Source organism: Pygocentrus nattereri, chromosome 14 (genome assembly GCF_015220715.1).
Source record: "Pygocentrus nattereri isolate fPygNat1 chromosome 14, fPygNat1.pri, whole genome shotgun sequence".
Lineage (NCBI taxonomy): Eukaryota > Metazoa > Chordata > Actinopteri > Characiformes > Serrasalmidae > Pygocentrus > Pygocentrus nattereri.
This window is the reverse complement of record NC_051224.1, coordinates 16,296,559-16,315,005: the sequence shown is the minus strand read 5'-3', so window position 1 is coordinate 16,315,005 and position 18,447 is coordinate 16,296,559. Positions and strand designations below refer to the sequence as shown.

At 39.4% G+C, this 18,447-nt stretch overlaps 1 pseudogene; it reads right to left on the bottom strand.

The window, feature by feature from the left end:
* Positions 1-141: 141 nt before the first annotated feature.
* LOC108432036 lies at positions 142-14,551 on the bottom strand (annotated as a pseudogene).
* Between the last annotated feature and the right edge of the window lie 3,896 nt (positions 14,552-18,447).

Here is an 18,447-nt window from a genome sequence, read left to right as displayed (position 1 = left end):
ATGCGTACTTTTGCATATGACTGTATATTATATGCAATAATACTACATAAAAGGTGCGTCCAATGGCGTGAATCAGGACCGTGGTTCAGCCGGGTTTGAATGCTTCTTTCCACCATTACAGTGCTCAGCCAGGACTGAAGGAGTGTTGCTGTGGTTACTGAGCTTTCTTGCTGCCATATTTGAGTTTCATGCAGAGGGCTAAGACGTCCACATAAAGGTTGCGTTTCAGAATCACAGAGCCACACACCATAGCACCAGCCAGCGCACCAGCATAGCCGCATGAAAACAGATCTTGGCCTAAAGGAGTAATACACTATGTTAGTCTGGACATATGCAGTTACCTCTGTTTAAAAGAACTTGTTTACTTTGTGGGATGTAAAACAACTTTTTTGTAATCAATTTTTGTATTATCCATGTCTTAAGAGCTAATAATAAACATTATCTGAGGTACAACCAAGATCATGGTCACTGTGAGCTATAGGCACTGATGTGATGCAGTTGTAAATCGTACTGTACTATCATAAAAAGGCACTGGGGTGGTACACCTCACACCACTGAGGTGGACCCTTAAGGGTGCGTTGTTGTACCTTTGAGGATACATTTACATGGTCTGTACCCAGATGAAGTAAAAGGTTTACACACCAAAAATCTGTTTACACACACACACACACACCTGTGAGGTAGAGATTTTTGATGGGCGTCTGCGGTCTTATAGAAACACAAAATTCTGCACTGAAGCGAGCAGTGCCTTGGTCTGCTCCATAGATCTCCCCTTTAGGAGCCGCTATGTAGTGCTGGTTAGTGACAGGAGTGCCTGCATCCATGTATTTTATCTGCAGAGAGAGTGAAAGAAATCTACTCAGCATAAGCCAAGAAAACTGCTGAGTTTATTAGAGAGAAAGAGACAATAAGGCAGAAGGGGTAGTGAGTAACGGGTTCATACCCTGTCCTTGATCTTGGGGAAGACCTGATACACCATTTCCAAAAGGGAGTTAAGGAGGGTCTCCTTAAGTTCCTTATAGTCAGCCCCCCTGTTTTTCACCTTGTCATCTTTCCATTCCTCAAACCACGAGTAGGGGGCAAAACTCACCAGACTCAGAGTGGATTTCACTCAAAAATTCAACACAAATTCAGAAGGGAGGACTTGCCTTCTAACACACCTAAACCATTTCACATCAGACCTCTGAATGATTTTATGAGGAAGTCACATGTAACTGAAAAGTATGTTAGGGTGGTGCAGGACATGTATGAGGATAGTGAGACAGTGGTGAGGTGTGCAGTTGGAGTGACAAATGGTTCAAGGTGAAGGTAGGGTTACATCAGGGATCAGCTTTGAGCCCCTTCTTGTTTGCAATGGTGATGGAAAGGTTGACAGATGAGGTCAGGCAGGAGGCTCCATGGACCATGATGTTTGCAGATGACATTGTAATCTGTAGTGAGAGTAGAGAGCAGGTGGAAGAGAATCTGGAGAGGTGGAGGTTTGCACTGGAGAGGAGAGGAATGAAGGTCAGTAGAAATAAGACGGAATACATGTGTGTGAATGAGAGGGAGGCAGGTGGAAAGGTGAAGATGCAAGGAGTAGAGGTCGTAAAGGTGGAAGACTTCAAATATCTTGAGTCAACCATCCAGAGCAATGGAGAGTGTAGAAAAGAGGTGAGGAAGAGGGTGCAGGCAGGATGGAGTGGGTGGAGACGGATGTCAGGGCTGATGTGTGACAGAAGGATAGCAGCAAGAGTGAAAGGGAAGGTTTACAAGACAGTAGTGCGTCCTGCTATGATGTATGGTTTGGAGACTGTGGCTCTGTCTAAAAGACAGGAGGCTGAGCTGGAGGTGGCAGAAATGAAGATGCTGAGATTTTCGTTGGGAGTGACAAGGATGGACAAGATTAGAAATGAGCAGATCAGAGGGACAGCGAAGGTAGAGCAGTTTGGAGATAAAGCCAGGGAGGCCAGGTTGAGATGGTTTGGACATGTGTTGAGGAGGAATAGTGGATATATTGGTCAAAGAATGTTGGAGATGGAGCTGCCGGGCAGAAGGAGAAGAGGTAGACCTCAGAGAAGGTTTATGGATGTAGTTAAGGTGGACATGGAGATGGTTGGTGTAAAAGTAGAGGAGGCAGTGGATAGGGCAAGATGGAGGCAGATGATCCGCTGTGGCGACCCCTAAAGGGAGCAGCCGAAAGAAGAAGAACAAGAAGAAGAAGAATGATAAACTTATGAAGAAAAGCTGAATTTTCCACTCAGTCTTGTGTGGCCAGAAACACACAGAATGTTTACCACAAAGATAGCCGAGCAACTAAGGTATGTTTATCTTACTATTATGTACATAAATGGACAAAGTAACTAGAGTTCAACTATCAAGAGATTATAACTATGTAATCTATTAGTAGCACGTCATGCAGATGTTCTTGATCGTCAATAAGCCTTTAGACCTGGTCTGACGGTGAGGGCCATGGGCCAACCTGCCAAAGAGATACTCATAGCTTACCCCCTCATCCAAAAAGAGGAACAACACATTTTTATACTATAAATAACATTCATTTTTTAAATAACTTATTAACCAATAAATAGTTAAATGTAATAAAATATCTTGAAGCCTACTTAACTTCTATACTTTCTTTACTTGTGGCCCACCACAAACATGGAACTTTAGGTTCCTCTGTCTTGGACCCTTAATGTGGAACTATACCATGCCTTTGTTATCACAGGTGATAACTGGTTCCTATCAGGTAAATCTCACACTCTGTCTTCACCTGTGTCCCGGTATCCATACTCTACCTGGCTTCCTCTGCTCCCAGGTGGGGTCTTTGGCAGATGGTAAGGCAATAAAAATCAGAGGTACACTCTTAACAGCTTCTTCCCTCTCTTCTTTCCTGTAGCCCTCCATTCTAGAAGGAAAACAAGGTGTGTGAAGCATGATATTATCAGTTGACAACAGAAACAGCAGATTAGTGCAATTATAGTACACTAAGGCTGTTTTTTGCACTAGAAAACTGGGCCTGCGCTTTTTTCCCTCGCCCATCTGTAGTAATTAGTACTGCCAATTAGTACTGTAGGTTTCAGTTTAATGGCTTGTGGTACCTGCACATTTTTCAGCGTGAGAATGCAGAACAGTGCAGAATAATATATATCTGCAAATATGTTAAGCTAACTATAACAACCAAGCAAGGTAAAGTTCAATTTATTTACTTGTTAAAAATCTACTGTGTACGATAGCAAGGTCACATGGTCAGCCTACAGAAAATCTCATTTTGAGACGCATCAATTACAAAACATTCTAAAAACCCATCATTTCTCTTGTACTGCCTCCACAATGAAGCATCGTGCTTCGACCCCGATGGTTGCCACTGGTTGTTTAGCTCACAGAGTGGTTCTGACAGTCCACAGAAATCAACATGTTCTACATCAATTTCTGAAGCAAACTTAATGGAAGGTGACTCTTGGTTGCAAATAATACTCTACACCCACCATTCAAAAACTACTGAAGAAAAACATATGAAAATTAAATCAACTTCACCATTTGTAAAAATGTGGATGTTTTGTGTTTAGAGGAGAAAAGTCCATCAGACTCAGTTTGTCTCTCAGAATGTTCAGCTGGAAGTACACCCCGCCAACAAAAGTCCCAAAACTAAAACTCATCAAATCAGTTCACATCAATGAATCAGCATTCAAATTATTGAATTTTACCAAATGGTGTTGAGTTTAAATGTGTGAGCTTGTTTGAGTTTTGATTGTTCTCATTTTGGTCAGTTCATGTTTTTGAATGTTCAGTAAGGAATGAATATGGTGTAGGTGGAAAAAAGGGTGTGCTGTATATCACAGGCATTGAGTTCTGTAAGCACAGGATGTGCTGCAGAGACGATACAGAGAGAAAGGAGGCACTCACAGCGCATCCAGGTTGTTCTCGGGGAAGACCCAGTAGTTTTTGGCTTCGAGACCCAACTCTTCTTTTGTCCCGTCCAGACCCAGAAAGACACTGAGTCCGCCTTCTCCATGCTTCACAAAACTCAGCTGCTTCTGGATCGCTGTCAATCGCACACATGCACATACAAACACATGCACACAAGATACAGGAGTTTGCCGTTTTAGATACTGTTCCAAGTTTATAAGGGCTTATAAGTAAGCCTGTCACAATTACTACAAAATGGCCTGATCACAAATTTTTTAGCTATTATTTCTCACATTTTATATGATTCTGTTTGTATTGCAACAAACAAATGGGTGCGCTTCACTTGGGTTGAAGCAAATATGAAAATAACAGAAAGCAAAACATATTTGATGAGATGCATCCTGGGTCTTACAAAAACAGCAAAAGTTCTAACTTCTGCTAGGAGCTAGACCTTTAGAGGGCAGCAGTGAGTAATGTTTTATTTGAGATTGATCTGTGTTTGTCATCAGTTGGGGGCCACTAAACACCAAGAGACAGAAAGCAAAATAGCAAATCAGCCCATTTGGCCACTGTAGGCTTGTACTTCAATAGCTGCATATAATGAACAAAAGAGACAGAAATCTCTCTTAGTCTCTTAGAGGCCCCTTAAATGTTTTCTTAGCCCCTTAAATGTTCAAGACTCGCCAAAAGTTTCCAGCTTCTATTATATACTTCTTAATATTATATACATTGTAGTTACACTGTAGTCTGCACAGTTACTAATAATATAGTTTAGGATCTACAGTGAAGAATTACCACAGATGTTTGATAAATAACATAAAAAATAAAGGTTTTTGTTCAATACTTTTTTTTCAATATCTAACAAAAATATGACTGGCATGAAAAAACTGCAGCCCATTTCTCATTCTACATTCTTATTCCCTCGTCCTCTCTCCTTTCCACTTTCTCCTTCACCTGGCATGGCCTGCACTTCTTTGGGCAGGAGCTGCTGGTAGGTGTTGAAGACTCCAGCATCTGAGATGACGATGGGAGCGTGCACATGCACCTCCTCATGTCCCTTCATAACACTCACACCTGCAAACACACACCACTGCAATGTCAAAACACTCTCTACATCAAATACATCTTAATACATTATCTATAGAACTACTGGAGCTGGATTAGTTTTACCCATAGAGATTCTGTAACCATTGGTGACAAACACCACCACGTCACACGGCTGTGTTTGATAACAGGTTCTGATGTCCTTTTAGCATGAGCTGGATTAAAACAGGACTGCTATTACTATTAGGGAGTAACAGGGTCAGCCAAATACATAAGGTCACCATTATTACTGTTAAACTAAAAACTTACACAGTGCAGATCTGTATAGGATCCACTAAAATGATAATACTTTACCAGGTAAAACTAATCCAACTCAAATAGGGTTTGTGATAGGCTTGATTTCAGTAAAGCTGAGTTCACTGTATATAACAACAGTATATTCTGCTACAAACTAATATTTTACTCAAATAATGTAAGAAAGAAAATGGCTAGAAAATAGAATATCGAGAAAATACAACTTTTGATCCTGAAAATACAACTTTGTGATAAGCTTGATTTCAGTACAGCTAAGTACACTGTAAATGATAAGAGTATACTTTACTACAGTTTACTTACTTTTAAACAAACTAAAATTTTATGCAAATAATTTAAGAAATTATTTAATTTTCAGAAAATAAATGTAACATACCAAACAACTAAAAAACACAACTTAGTTATATAATCTTCTGATCACGAACCTTAGAATTTTTGCACTAATTCTCTTAAGAATTAACAGTTTTTTAAGTACTGTTTTTTAAATCTGTAGGCTTAACATGTAATAAACTAGTTCATTCATTTTGAAAAAGTAAGACAATCTGTTTCTCATCCTTTTTAAAGTAAACTCACTATTTAAAGTTCATAAGCTAGGGGTGGGTGAAAGTTTGTCAAAACCTTTATTTTTTTTTACAAAAATTACAAAGCCACTGTGAAGTTCCAGTGAAGTCTGTTAATGAAAAATGGTTTAATTTAAAGTGCAGCAGTTTTTAAATAAAAAGATATTGTTTAAGTATCAGCCAATACTCAAGGCAGCAATATTGAGAAAAAAAAATCATATCACACCATCTCTAGTTCAGAACATTCTTACTGATCAGTTCTCACTTTGACTTATTTAGCGAGAAATCCTGTTCTGTCAAACACCATTTAAGGAGAAAAGAAACTGTAAATGTTTTGAGGTTACCTATAGCCTCCTTGGAGTCGTTGAGGAGGATGCGGTTGACAGGTGCTCTGACGAGGACGGCTCCTCCTGCCTTTTCTATGATTGGAATCATGTGGAAGGCAATCTCACTCGCTCCTCCCTTAGGGTACCAGGCACCGGGCATGTAGTGGCACAAAAGCAGACTATGCATGGAGAAGCTGGCTTCTTTTGGTATGTTTCCTAAACAAACACACCAATCAGTATAAAAAAAACTGAAAGAAAATAAACAAATGAACATTTCAAAATCTGATAGGAACAGAATAAACAGCAGAACAAAATTTACATTTTCGAGGTGAGGCCAAGGTTTATTATAATACTTATGAGCTGTTTTCAAGCAATGTATGTAGAATGTACAATCACATCTGTAATCTGTGATTGCTGTGGACCCCTGTAATTTTAATTAGGGATTTAATGATGGCTCAATATGGTGTATTTTTCGACAAGGCAAAAAATGATTCAGCACCTGAATGTGTGTCAATTTTCAATCCTGAGGTTCTGATTCTCAGTATTTCTGTTAAAAATATTACAGCATGATTCTACTGAGATCTAATTCTATTACAGAAACATTAGCTTGGCTCAGATATATAAAAGTTCTCCCAAAGAACTGTCAATGCCTAATTTGCCCACTAAGAAAAATAAATAGTAAAAATCTATTTCTTTTCTTTTTTTTCCTTATTTTCTTTTGTAATGCATTTGTAATAAAATGAAGCAGAGGTATAAATGTATATTCACTGCAGAAAATATGCTAAAAAATATGTGAAAATCAAATACAATAATACAAAGAAAGTCATAATAAATCAATCAAAAAATATAATAAGTGTAGTTTATTGATTTTTTCAGGGGAAATCTGAATGCTACATTGACAAAACACAGTAACAAAAGAAGAAATCACAGGAGATCTTACCATATGTGCCAAAGATGTAGCAGAACACAGCCCTGAGGTCTTCATTCTGAGTGAGGCTGTTCACCACCTCAGCCAGGCTACGAGAGCCATAACAGAAGAAATACGACAGACGACTGATCAGCCCTGAGTAGACCAGGAACTTAGCAATCGGAGAGAGGATGATCTTCAACACAGGCATCAACCAAACACCTTGACTACAATTATGAAAAAAATAAATACAGGAAACGCACAAAATTATTACCATATTTTAGTTTGCATGACTTTTCATTGTGGAGTTATGGAATAGAAGTTTGGGGGAGTATCATGCCTGAAACCCCACCTCCTTTTACTCTAATACCCTATAAATTCCCAACTTTCTGTGGGTTGCCAGGTTAAGAACACTGGACCTATATGAACAAGCGCAACATTAAACTTTAAGAGCAAACAGCAAAGAGTCATATGCTGTTAGCTGATCAGCTACATAAACATTTGCAATGTTGTTATTGTTTACAATATGTATGTATGTATGGCAGCCAATGCAAAGACAATTATCCCAAAAATAAAAGCCCACTGCTCCAAAAATACTCACTATCTGGAAGAACCTGAAGTCAGCTTCTTATTCTCCAGCTTCTTATGCAAATTTTCCCGTTCCACCTTAAATGTTGCAGCCCTTACATTCTGGCGCCTCAGCCTCTTCACCAGCTTCTTGTTCAAACTTTCCCATTCCACCTTAAATGATACAGCAGTCACATTCTGGCACCCCAGGCATCGGAGTGACAGACATCCCCCCCCTCCCCCCAGTAACCGTGATGATGAAGTGAATGTAAGCTAACCCTAGCTAAAGCTTAATATTCGCACTAATGAAAATTAGCTAACTCAGCATCCATCTTAAAGTCCTTTCAGGCTCTAAGATGTCTCCATTTTCAAATGTATCACCAATATTTATTGGCCTTTAATTATGCCACTGGTCATGTAATGCAATGTGTTTCACATCTGGCAAGGGTGTCAAAACAGTACTGGGAAATGGGCAGGAGGTGAGATCACAGGCAAAACACAAACAGACTTTATTCACCAGTCCAGAAATGTCAAAGAAGAACTTACTGGTTGTTGCATTATTTTTGGAGAAGCCAAATGATGACATATCATGGTCTTTTCATGGTTTAATACAGTAAATATATTACATATTGCTCTATATTTTGTTTTCAGTCCCCTGGAAATCATTCCTCTGTGAACATTTTACATTTATGTATACACTTGCTACATGGTTTAGTGCAGTATACAGTACACTGCAGTACTGTAGTCATAAATAATAAACTGAGTAATACACTGAAGAAGGAGACACTTCTACAAAAAGGGGGACTGCATTTGCACAGACAGGACTGCAGTGAAGTTGGCCTGAACTTGCATTAAATAAAAAGGCAGACAGTCATACGTAGTATGTACTTGTCCTATTGCTCTTGGAAACACCAGACACTCCATGTGTAAAAAACTTGTATGTTTTAGTGCAGTAGATGAGAGATCAAGACACTTCAAGAGCTGACAAATAGAAGACTCTGTCTGACACAGTCTATTCTATGGAATAGACTTCTAAAATAAGAAAAGCCAAAACAGGTTACATTTCTCACTTCTCTAACAATTAACAAGACCTCACTGGATGCACTGTGTCTTTGGAGGTCTACATTGAGAACTCCTGTTCCTGTAATGATACTCACATTACACCAAACTGATCAACGCTAATGTGAAAACTGACACAATAAAAGACCATAAAACATGGTCATGAGGTTTGAGCACATCTAAAACTGGCTGAAACTCAAGAGCATAATTGTGTGTTGTCTTTTAACAGATAAAGGCTCCATTTCAATCCTTTTTTAAGCACGCCCTCACCAACTTCAACTCATCACTCAGAGATACATCACACCTACGTTACATTAAGTGGTTGCTCACAGCACAAGAGGGAAGGGGGGCCCCAGCAGGAGAATAATTCAACTGGAATGTACTTGCTCTCAGCTAGGTTAGCCTCAGTGAGCTGTATAGCCAGCCATCCAGTCTTTCTAATGCAGAGCGTTTTCTTTTTAGGAACTCTGAATATAACATATATAGAGTTTGTGAACAATTGCTTTGTGTCTGGCTTTAAGCTTTGAATTTCAAACTCTGGCGTATTTGCCTACATGATGAAATTCTACCAGTATTCATGTATAACAGACAGAATAGTTTGCCACCTTAAACCCAGTGTAAACTGAGCAATGTTATAAGCCAATGTCACTGCAATGGCTTATAAGCAGCTTTGTTTGTAATTTTTTCAGGTTTGAAAAGAAAAACATGTTAGGTTGCAGTGATTTTTGGGCAAATTCTGCTGCTGAATACTTATGTTGCTCAGTCCCTCGCCCCTCATCAACACCCTTTACTTCAGCTAATAAAGTACTGGAATGACCCTTAAGAGTCGGGGAGTCCCTTGAGGGGGAATAGTGAGGCCAAGCAGACATGGCATGTTAAAACTGGTACTGAAAGAGGCGGCCTAGCTCAATCAGCCTCTCACCTTAGTCAGTCTAATGAAATCATCGATGGCCTTCTCCTCTCCTGGGAAGCACTTCTTCAACTCCTGAGCGTAGCGATTTTTGCAACTATAAATGGGGTAGACACGGCGGTTCTCTGGTGGCCCCAGGACCACATGATCAAAAGGGTTGGCTCCCACTGTAGCTGTCCATTGGTCAGTTGATCTGATATGCACCGCTGCGGTTTATTTTCCACCAGGTCACCAATGTAGTGGATACCTGAACCAGAAAAGGAGGTCACTAGTGTGGTTAACTAGTGTGGTCAAAGTCAAGTTTCACTAGAGTTCTTTACTTACATCCTAAAAGCTAAATATTCTGAAATTAGTTCTTTGCACAATACCATAGTAGAACCACATTTGCTTGATTAAAAAATCAGTAGATGCTTCTTTGGAGAACCATTCTGTAAATGGTATTTTTGAGTGTGAAGAACCTTTTAAATGTTTAAAGAACCTAATATTATGGTCACCGTTATATCAAAACCACGTATCTTAATTGTATTCCTAGTTTTCTTCATTTGAGCACAGCAGCTGTCCTTTACATTGTGTGAACATTTCATGAGGAATGGACCAACAGCAGCAGTCCAAAATGAAAATTGAAATTTCATTACATTTCAATACATTAGAAGTTAGATGCATTTTTTGCATACATTGGAAATATATAGTCCTGTCTGGACAGTGACAACCATACTGTCCTCCCTACTACTAACATACCCACACACCATGATAAGTACATATGTCTCAAGGTAACTCAGCTAAAGACCTCGATCATACAGCCTCCTCACCAACATCAAATTCGAAGCCTTTCTCTGAGAAGGTGTGGCAGCATCCTCCAGCCCGGTCATGCTGTTCAAGTACCAGAACCTTCTTTCCAACCTTCGCCAGCAAAACTGCAATACCAAGTCCACCAACACCACTGCCAATCACAATGGCATCAAGGTCTCGGGGGACTCTGCTAGCGAGAAAGCCTGTAGAAGAGAGCAGAAAAGCACAAGAGGTTGTTTTTTCATAAATTACAGGAATATTAAACACTATTTCAGAAAAGTTTCAAAAGCTGCCGTTTCTAAAGTCACACATTACAATTTCCACACAACACAATGTGAGGCAAAGGTTAAAACAGAGTATCAATGTACAAAATGGCGATAATTCAGCTACAGTGCATAAGATACAGAGTACTAAAGTTACACAAATGGCACATTAGGTATTAGCCAAACAATATACTTAATAAACTGATTTTGAGCAGAATCTATTTCTGTGATGATTAGATCTGTCCTGTTTGATATGTGTGCGCGTGCATTTCTGTCTTCATGCTTTCTGTTTCAACACGGCCTTCTGTTTTACAGTATCTGAATGTTGCTATGCTACTCTGAACCAAATTCTAATCTCAAAGGGGAAATCCACAGATTTTTCACATTTAATACATAATTCAATCTTCAAGATGAAAACAAAGTCATTCAGAGTGGTTTGATGTAAAATGCACTGCTCTACAGAGATTACCTCCAGAATCGTTCTCAGTGGTGATGATAGGAACCAGACGTCTGTAGAGTTCAATGCCTCTAAAAACTACCTTAACAGAAAGTGACTTTATGAAACAGTTATGAACGTATCTTTTGGTATAAAACATTTTTTAAACATGAACATGGCAAAGAGGTACATGTAAGAGCATTGCAAGGCAAAACAGAACCCAAAATAAAAGGTTTTGTTTTAGAGTTGCCACTATTTTATCATTATCAACATTACATAGAAAACTCAGAAGAGGTTATAGGCTCACTGGTGGTTTTGCATGGTAAATATAACTGCTATAACTGGACCTCTGGTTCCTATCACCACCACTGTAAGGGAACAGGAGTCTTAAGGTTTCTCTACAAAGAGCTACTTCATATCAAATCACTCTGAATGAGTTTGGTTACATCTCACCCACCGATTTGTGCAGAAGCTTTTGATAAATTGCTGGAACTCCACTTTAACCACAGGAACCAAAAGGAAGAGTTTAGAAAAATATGGTTCTTACAACAACGCTTTTCTTTTTTCGCAGTGGTCCGAAAATTCTGATTCCCACAAAAAGCTAATCACGTCAGTATAAGGTTATTCGCTAGCTTATTCTCCCGGTCCACCTTAAGTGGTGCAGCCGTTATATTCTGACGTCTGTCGTTCTTGAGAGGCGCCAGAACGTGACTACTGCACCATTTAAGGTGGACCGAGAAAATTCGAACCACACGCTGGAGAAGAAGCTTCGTTTAGACTGTAAGTCAGTGAAGTGTTTAACCTTGTTTCAGCACTTTGTTCTTCTCCTTCTCGTCCAGCACCATCGGCTTCAGCGGTTCGCGCGAGATTGGTCAGTACGATCAGGCAACACGTCAAAAGGTCAATTTTATCTTTATCACGTCACTTAATAAATTCAAAGATCAAGTAATTTCCTCATTTAGGAGGAGGTCACGTTAAGTGGTCCTTTAATGCAGCCGGATATTTATATGATGGTGCTGTATGGAATATTAAAGGGCCGATACCTTACTTTTATTCCTGCATTTAATTTTTCCCCTTGAAAAAAAAATCACGTATTGTGCTTCCCTTTGACATTTGTGTGGCTTTATGTGCAAAACTGGTCGTTATTATTCTTTACAAGACCGTTAAATCTCAGTATGTGCTAATGTCCTAGTACAGGCTAAAAAATATGAACGGAAACGCAGATTTACTTTGCTCCGCTTTAAGCTTTAGCTATAGCTGCTTTCCTCCACTTCCTAACAGGAAACTTTTCCTCAAAAATATGGGGTGAGTCAAAAGTCACAGGACACTGTTTTATTTTATTTTATTTTTTATGCTGACACAAGCCTCCACGATGCAGTGCTGAAGGTGGTGTTTGTTGTGGTTTTTCTCAGCATACACAAATTGTTTGAGATGACCACAGAGTCGATAATAAAATAAAAAAAAAAATTAAAAAAATATAAAATACATGTGACTTTTGACTCACCCTGTAGAAGAGTTTCTTGTAAAATGTCTCTCAACGTTCGACTAATTAATGAGGCTGAGGTCGCTTCTCATTCACCAGCTTCTTTTTCAAATTGTCCCGTTCCATCTTAAATTCTGCCTGAGGCACCGAATGTAACTGCAGCATCATTTAAGATGGACTGGGAAAATTCGATAAACAAGAGAAACATAAATATAAATAATCTGACTGTATCTTGTAGCCGAACGCTCTCTTTCTGTCACCTGTCTAACTGGCTATGTTTGTTCTTCTACTTGTTTTTAGAAGGACACTTTTGCAGAAGTAACAATACTTTAATGTAAGATTGGGTTTAGGCTACTGGATGTACTAAAAAGTTCTACAGGGAGTAATTTTTGCAATAAAACTAGCAAAAATGTTTTTACTTGTACTTGAGCCATTATTTCCTTTAAGTAACAGTTTTACTTGAGGACGGGTTTAGACGGCTCTACCTCACACTGTACTATACAAACTTTATTTTTATTTGCATTTCACATACTGTCCCACCTTTTTTGGAATCTGTGTTTGTATTATGTTCATCACTGGGAAATCACTTGAGGAGGTGACCTTATGACTAATGTGGTTGCATTCTCTTGAAGCCTTATAGAAGATGTATTATCTTTAAATCATTTTATCACATTGTTAATTTTCAATGTTTAATTTAAGGACATTCTTAGACCCGTCACAGCCTGCTAAATGCAAAGGGTGCATTCTGAAAACTTACCTTGCAACTGTGGTTTTGATGGTGGGGACACATTTGAGTAGATGTAGTCATCAACCTCCATTCCCAACAGCAACAGCAGAAGTGTCTAAGATGCTTTCTACAGAATAGTGACAGTGGCACGAACACTTAAAAAAGGATCTCTGTGTCACTTCCTGAGACCTCTGTCTGACCTTGTTCTGCTTTGAGATACAGTGGGGAAAATAAGTATTTGATACACTGCCGATTTTGCAAGTTTTCCCACCTACATAGAATGGAGAGGTCTGTAATTTTTATAATAGTTACACTTCAACTGTGAGAGACAGAATCTAAAAAAATCCAGAAAATCACACTGTATGATTTTTAAATAATTAATTTGCATTTTATTGCATGAAATAAGTATTTGATACAATAGAAAAACAGAACTCAATATTTGGTACAGAAACCTTTGTTTGCAATTACAGAGGTCAGATGCTTCCTGTAGTTCTTGACCAAGTTTACACACACTGCAGCAGGGATTTTGGCCCACTCCTCCATACAGATCTTCTCCAGATCTTTCAGGTTTCGGGGCTGTCACTGAGCAACATTGAGTTTCAGCTCCCTCCAAAGATTTTCTATTGGGTTCAGGTCTGGAGACTGGCTAAGCCACTCCTTAGTTGCCCTGGCTGTGTGTTTCAGGTCACGGTCATGCTGGAAGACCCAGCCATGACCCATCTTCAATGCTCTTACTGAGGGAAGGAGGTTGTTGGCCAAAATCTTGCGATACATGGCCCATCCATCCTCCCTTCAATACGGTGTAGTCGTCCTGTCCCCTTTGCAGAAAAGCACCCCCAAAGTATGATGTTTCCACCCCCATGCTTCATGGTTGAGACGGTGTTCTTGTGTTTGTACTCATCCTTCTTCTTCCTCCAAACACGGCGAGTGGAGTTGATACTAAAACGTTCTATTTTGGTCTCATCTGACCACATGACCTTCTCCCATGCCTCCTCTGGATCATCCAGATGGTCATTGACCAGGTCCTCCTGTGTAGTTCTGGGCTGATTCCTGACCTTTCTCAGAATCATCCTTACCCCACGAGGCAAGATCTTGCATGGAGCCCCAGACCGAGGATAATTGACAGTCATCTTGTGTTTCTTCCATTTTCTAATAAATGCGCCAACAGTTGTTGTCTTCTCACCAAGTTGCTTGCCTATTGTCCTGTAGCCCATCCCAGCCTTATGCAGGTCTACAATTGTGTTCCTGGTGTCCTTAGACAGCTCTTTGGTCTTGGCCATGGTGGAGAGGTTGGAGTGTGATTGATTGAGTGTGTGGACAGGCATTACACAGGTAATGCATTCAAACAGGTGTAATTAATACAGGTAATGAGTGCCGAGTAGGAGAGCTTCTTAAAGTAAAACTAACAGGTCTGTGAGCCAGAATTCTTGCTGGTTGGTATGTGATCAAATGCTTACTTCATGCAATAAAATGCAAATTAATTATTTAAAAATCATACAATGGGATTTTCTGGATTTTTTAGATTCTGTCTCTCACAGTTGAAGTGTACCTACGATAAAAATTACAGACCTCTCCAATCTTTGCAGGTGGGAAAACTTGCATATCAGCAGTGTATCAAATACTTATTTTCCCCACTGTATAGTGCTTTTTAGCATAATTTATTCTTTACACTAACCACACACCATTTTCTGTTGTGTTTTAGAACACATTAGATCAGTTTTGCTGTTGCTGTCAGATTCATAACTACTGTAAAAGAATATATACTGAAGATATGCAAACTTCATTATCACTAAGTTCCTAAAAAGCTTTTATAGGGATGCAAGAAAGAGCATGTAGTGTAGAATAGTGTAGCATTCCGCCACCGGCTTGTATGGCCATGGACACATGGGAGGCACGCCCATGCAGAGCAGCAAGCACAACAGGTACTGCTGTAGCAGCAGTGAAAGAGAGAGAGACTTAAACATGTAAATAAGTTGCTGATGTTCAGTTTCAGAGGGGCAGATATGTTGTGTATGCTGTATTGTGCTGGGCTGTGGGGAAGTAAGGTGGGTCTGTATATCTTTCACAAATTAGAGTTGTGTGGTTGTTGGTGACATGCCTGATTCCAGGCCATACCAGGAGCGCTGGGTGCCGGGTCCCCTATCTGCATGTTAATAAAACACCATTTGCTTGAAGGGCTGCGTGCCCTATGCCATCCTTTTTGTTTTCTATGCCAATGCCACCGTGGTGTCAGAAGTTGGATTACCCTAGAAGGGAACAGTGAACCGATTGGCAAAACAGCAGAGAAGAGCAAGCCTGGACAGCAGCAGGTAGGAACAGTAGCAGCAGGTGGCGTCTAGACTGTGGTGGGTGGCAGACAAAACTCTGTTATTGCTACTGTGGTGAAAAAGGCAGAGAGCAGCTGAGGGAGTGCTGCTGTGGCCAACCACAGGAGCGTGAGGAGTGATGCCACAACCACACTCATTTGAAGCACTCTGTTTGTCACATCAAACATCACATTAGAATAGTAATGTATAACATCACCACTGTTGTTGGCAGAAAACCTTGTATCTCCAAAATTATGACTTTACAGGAGAAGAAAAAAACATACTTTGCTCTTAATGTAAGTCAGTGGAACCAGAATTTTTTCCAAGTAATTTTGGGCTGTTTCCTTTGGTCCACACTTAATGAGATTTTCTTCTAACTTTTTCTAAGAAAAAGTGCTTTTACAACACTGACAAGCATGATAGTATCACATGCTTTAGGCTAATCATTAGGCCTATTCAACACCTTTACACACTTTACTTTTTACCTATTGTAAAGACAACTAATACCGAATGGTTTTTAGCAAAAAATTTTAAAATGCACTTCGGCAAATTGGTTACTCACAGCAACATTTTAAGGAAAACACTAAAGAGGAAATCCACTGCTTTTTTTTAAACCTTGCAGCATAATTCAGTTGTTGAGATGTACACAAAGTTTCCTTACAGTAGTGGTGACAGAAACCAGAAACATTATTTTGACCAGTGAACACAAATGTGTTTTTAGATCTAATGTTGATGATGATCAAATACTGGTAAATCTGACAAAAAACAAGTTTTCTTTGTGTTCTATTTTGCCTTGTGTGTACACTTTCGCTATGAACAGATTTTAACAGTACATTTTAGGTTTAGAGGAATTGAACATTCAGACATTTGGTTCCTTTCATCACTACTGTGAACGATTCTGACTCTGTAGGTTTCTTTAGAATGAAGCAGTTCACCTCAAACCACTCTGACTGTCTACGTCTTAACTATTCCATTTTATAGAAACTTTTAAAAATGTGTAGAATTTCCCTTTATGGGCAGATCATGAGATGCACTGTATGTAGACTACAGCACCTCTTCTGTTTCACAATCTTAGAGCAGACACATCTGAAGTACCACATATGCTGGTGTCTAAATCATGGTAAGAGAAGTGGTTTAGATGTTTTTTTTGTTGTTTGTTTTTGATACACACAACCTGCAACAGCAGCTTTATTTATCTAATTTCTTAGTTATTCCAGTCGTGTGGCAGAAAGCCTATAAAAAGCATTATCGAACTGGACAGTCCATCTGGGACCAGGATCACAAGAATCTGATATTAATGAAGATGTGCTATTGTGACAGCAATTCATCAATTGTTTCCATTTTATTTTTCTATCATGTCAATATGATCAATTGGATCCTTTTAGCTGAGCCCTATATTTTGTGTAGGTGAGCAATCCTGGGTTTACAGCTTGGTTTTATACTTTTAATTATTTAATGATTAAATATTCTTTCATCAATAAACATATTCTTCTTCCCCTACTCACTGTATTATACTGTTATTCTATTTGTTCTCTTGCTAAATATAGGTGATACATTTTACTATTCAAAGAGATGTTTAAAAATAAATGTAAAAGCATTTATTGCAGACATTAAATTATGGGCACACAGTTGAATGCAACTGTTTGATATAAAATAGAAAATGTGTGTTATATATATATATATAAATAAAACACACTTTTTTATTTCGGCAAATGAACAGTAACTGTGCATTAAATTGTGAAATGTGAAGCAGTGTGTTCTCTGTAGAGGTGTTAACTTATTTTCACTAAATAAATCAACAACACATAGTCTGACCAGGGATGCCCAAACTTTCGCATACTGTAACAACCCCCTTAGTTGGTGGACTATTCTTAAAATTCAAACTAAAGTAAAATTCAGCCAACAGCGTCCTGTAGGCAGCGTCCTGTGACCACTGATGAAGGATCTATATATATATCCCCAACAATATACACTCACCAGCCACTTTATTAGGTACCGCTGCTCAATTGCTTGTTAACAAATCTACTGGGATTTTCACGCAAAACCATCTCTAGGGTTTACAGAGAATGGTCCGAAAAAGAGAAAATATCCAGTGAGCAGCAGTTGTGTGGACGAAAATGCCTTGTTGATGTGAGAGGTCAGAGGAGAATGGGCAGACTGGTTCGAGATGATAGAAAGGCAACAGTAACTCAACTAACCACTTGTTACAACCAAGGAATGCAGAACAGCATCTCTGAATGCACAACACGTCGAACCTTGAAGAAGATGGGCTACAGCTGCAGAAGACATTTACATTTACATTTATGGCATTTGGCTGACGCTCTTATGCAGAGCGACTTACAATTTGATTGTTTTACACAGGTAGGCGAAGGTAGTGTTAGGAGTCTTGTCCAAGGACTCTTATTGGTATAGCATAGGGTGCTTAACCAGGCAGGGGATTGAACGCCAGTCTACAGCGTAGAAGGCAAAAGTGTTAACCACTACACCACACCAACCATATGGAAGACCACACCGAGTGCCACTCCTATCAGCTAACAACAGGAAACTGAGACTGCAATTCACGCGGGCTTACTGAAATTGGACAATAGAATACGGGAAAAATGTTGCCTGGTCTGACGAGTCTTGATTTCAGCTGTGACATTCAGATGGTAGGGTCAGAATTTGGCGTAAACAACATGAAGCATGGATCCATCCTGCGTTGTATCAACGGTTCAGGCTGGTGGTGGTCATCTAATGCTGTGGGGGATAATTTCTTGGCACACTTTGGGCCCCTTAGTACCAATGGAGCATCGTTTAAATGCTACAGCCTACCTGAGTATTGTTGCTGACCATTTCCATCCCTTTATGACCACAGTGTACCCATCTTCTGA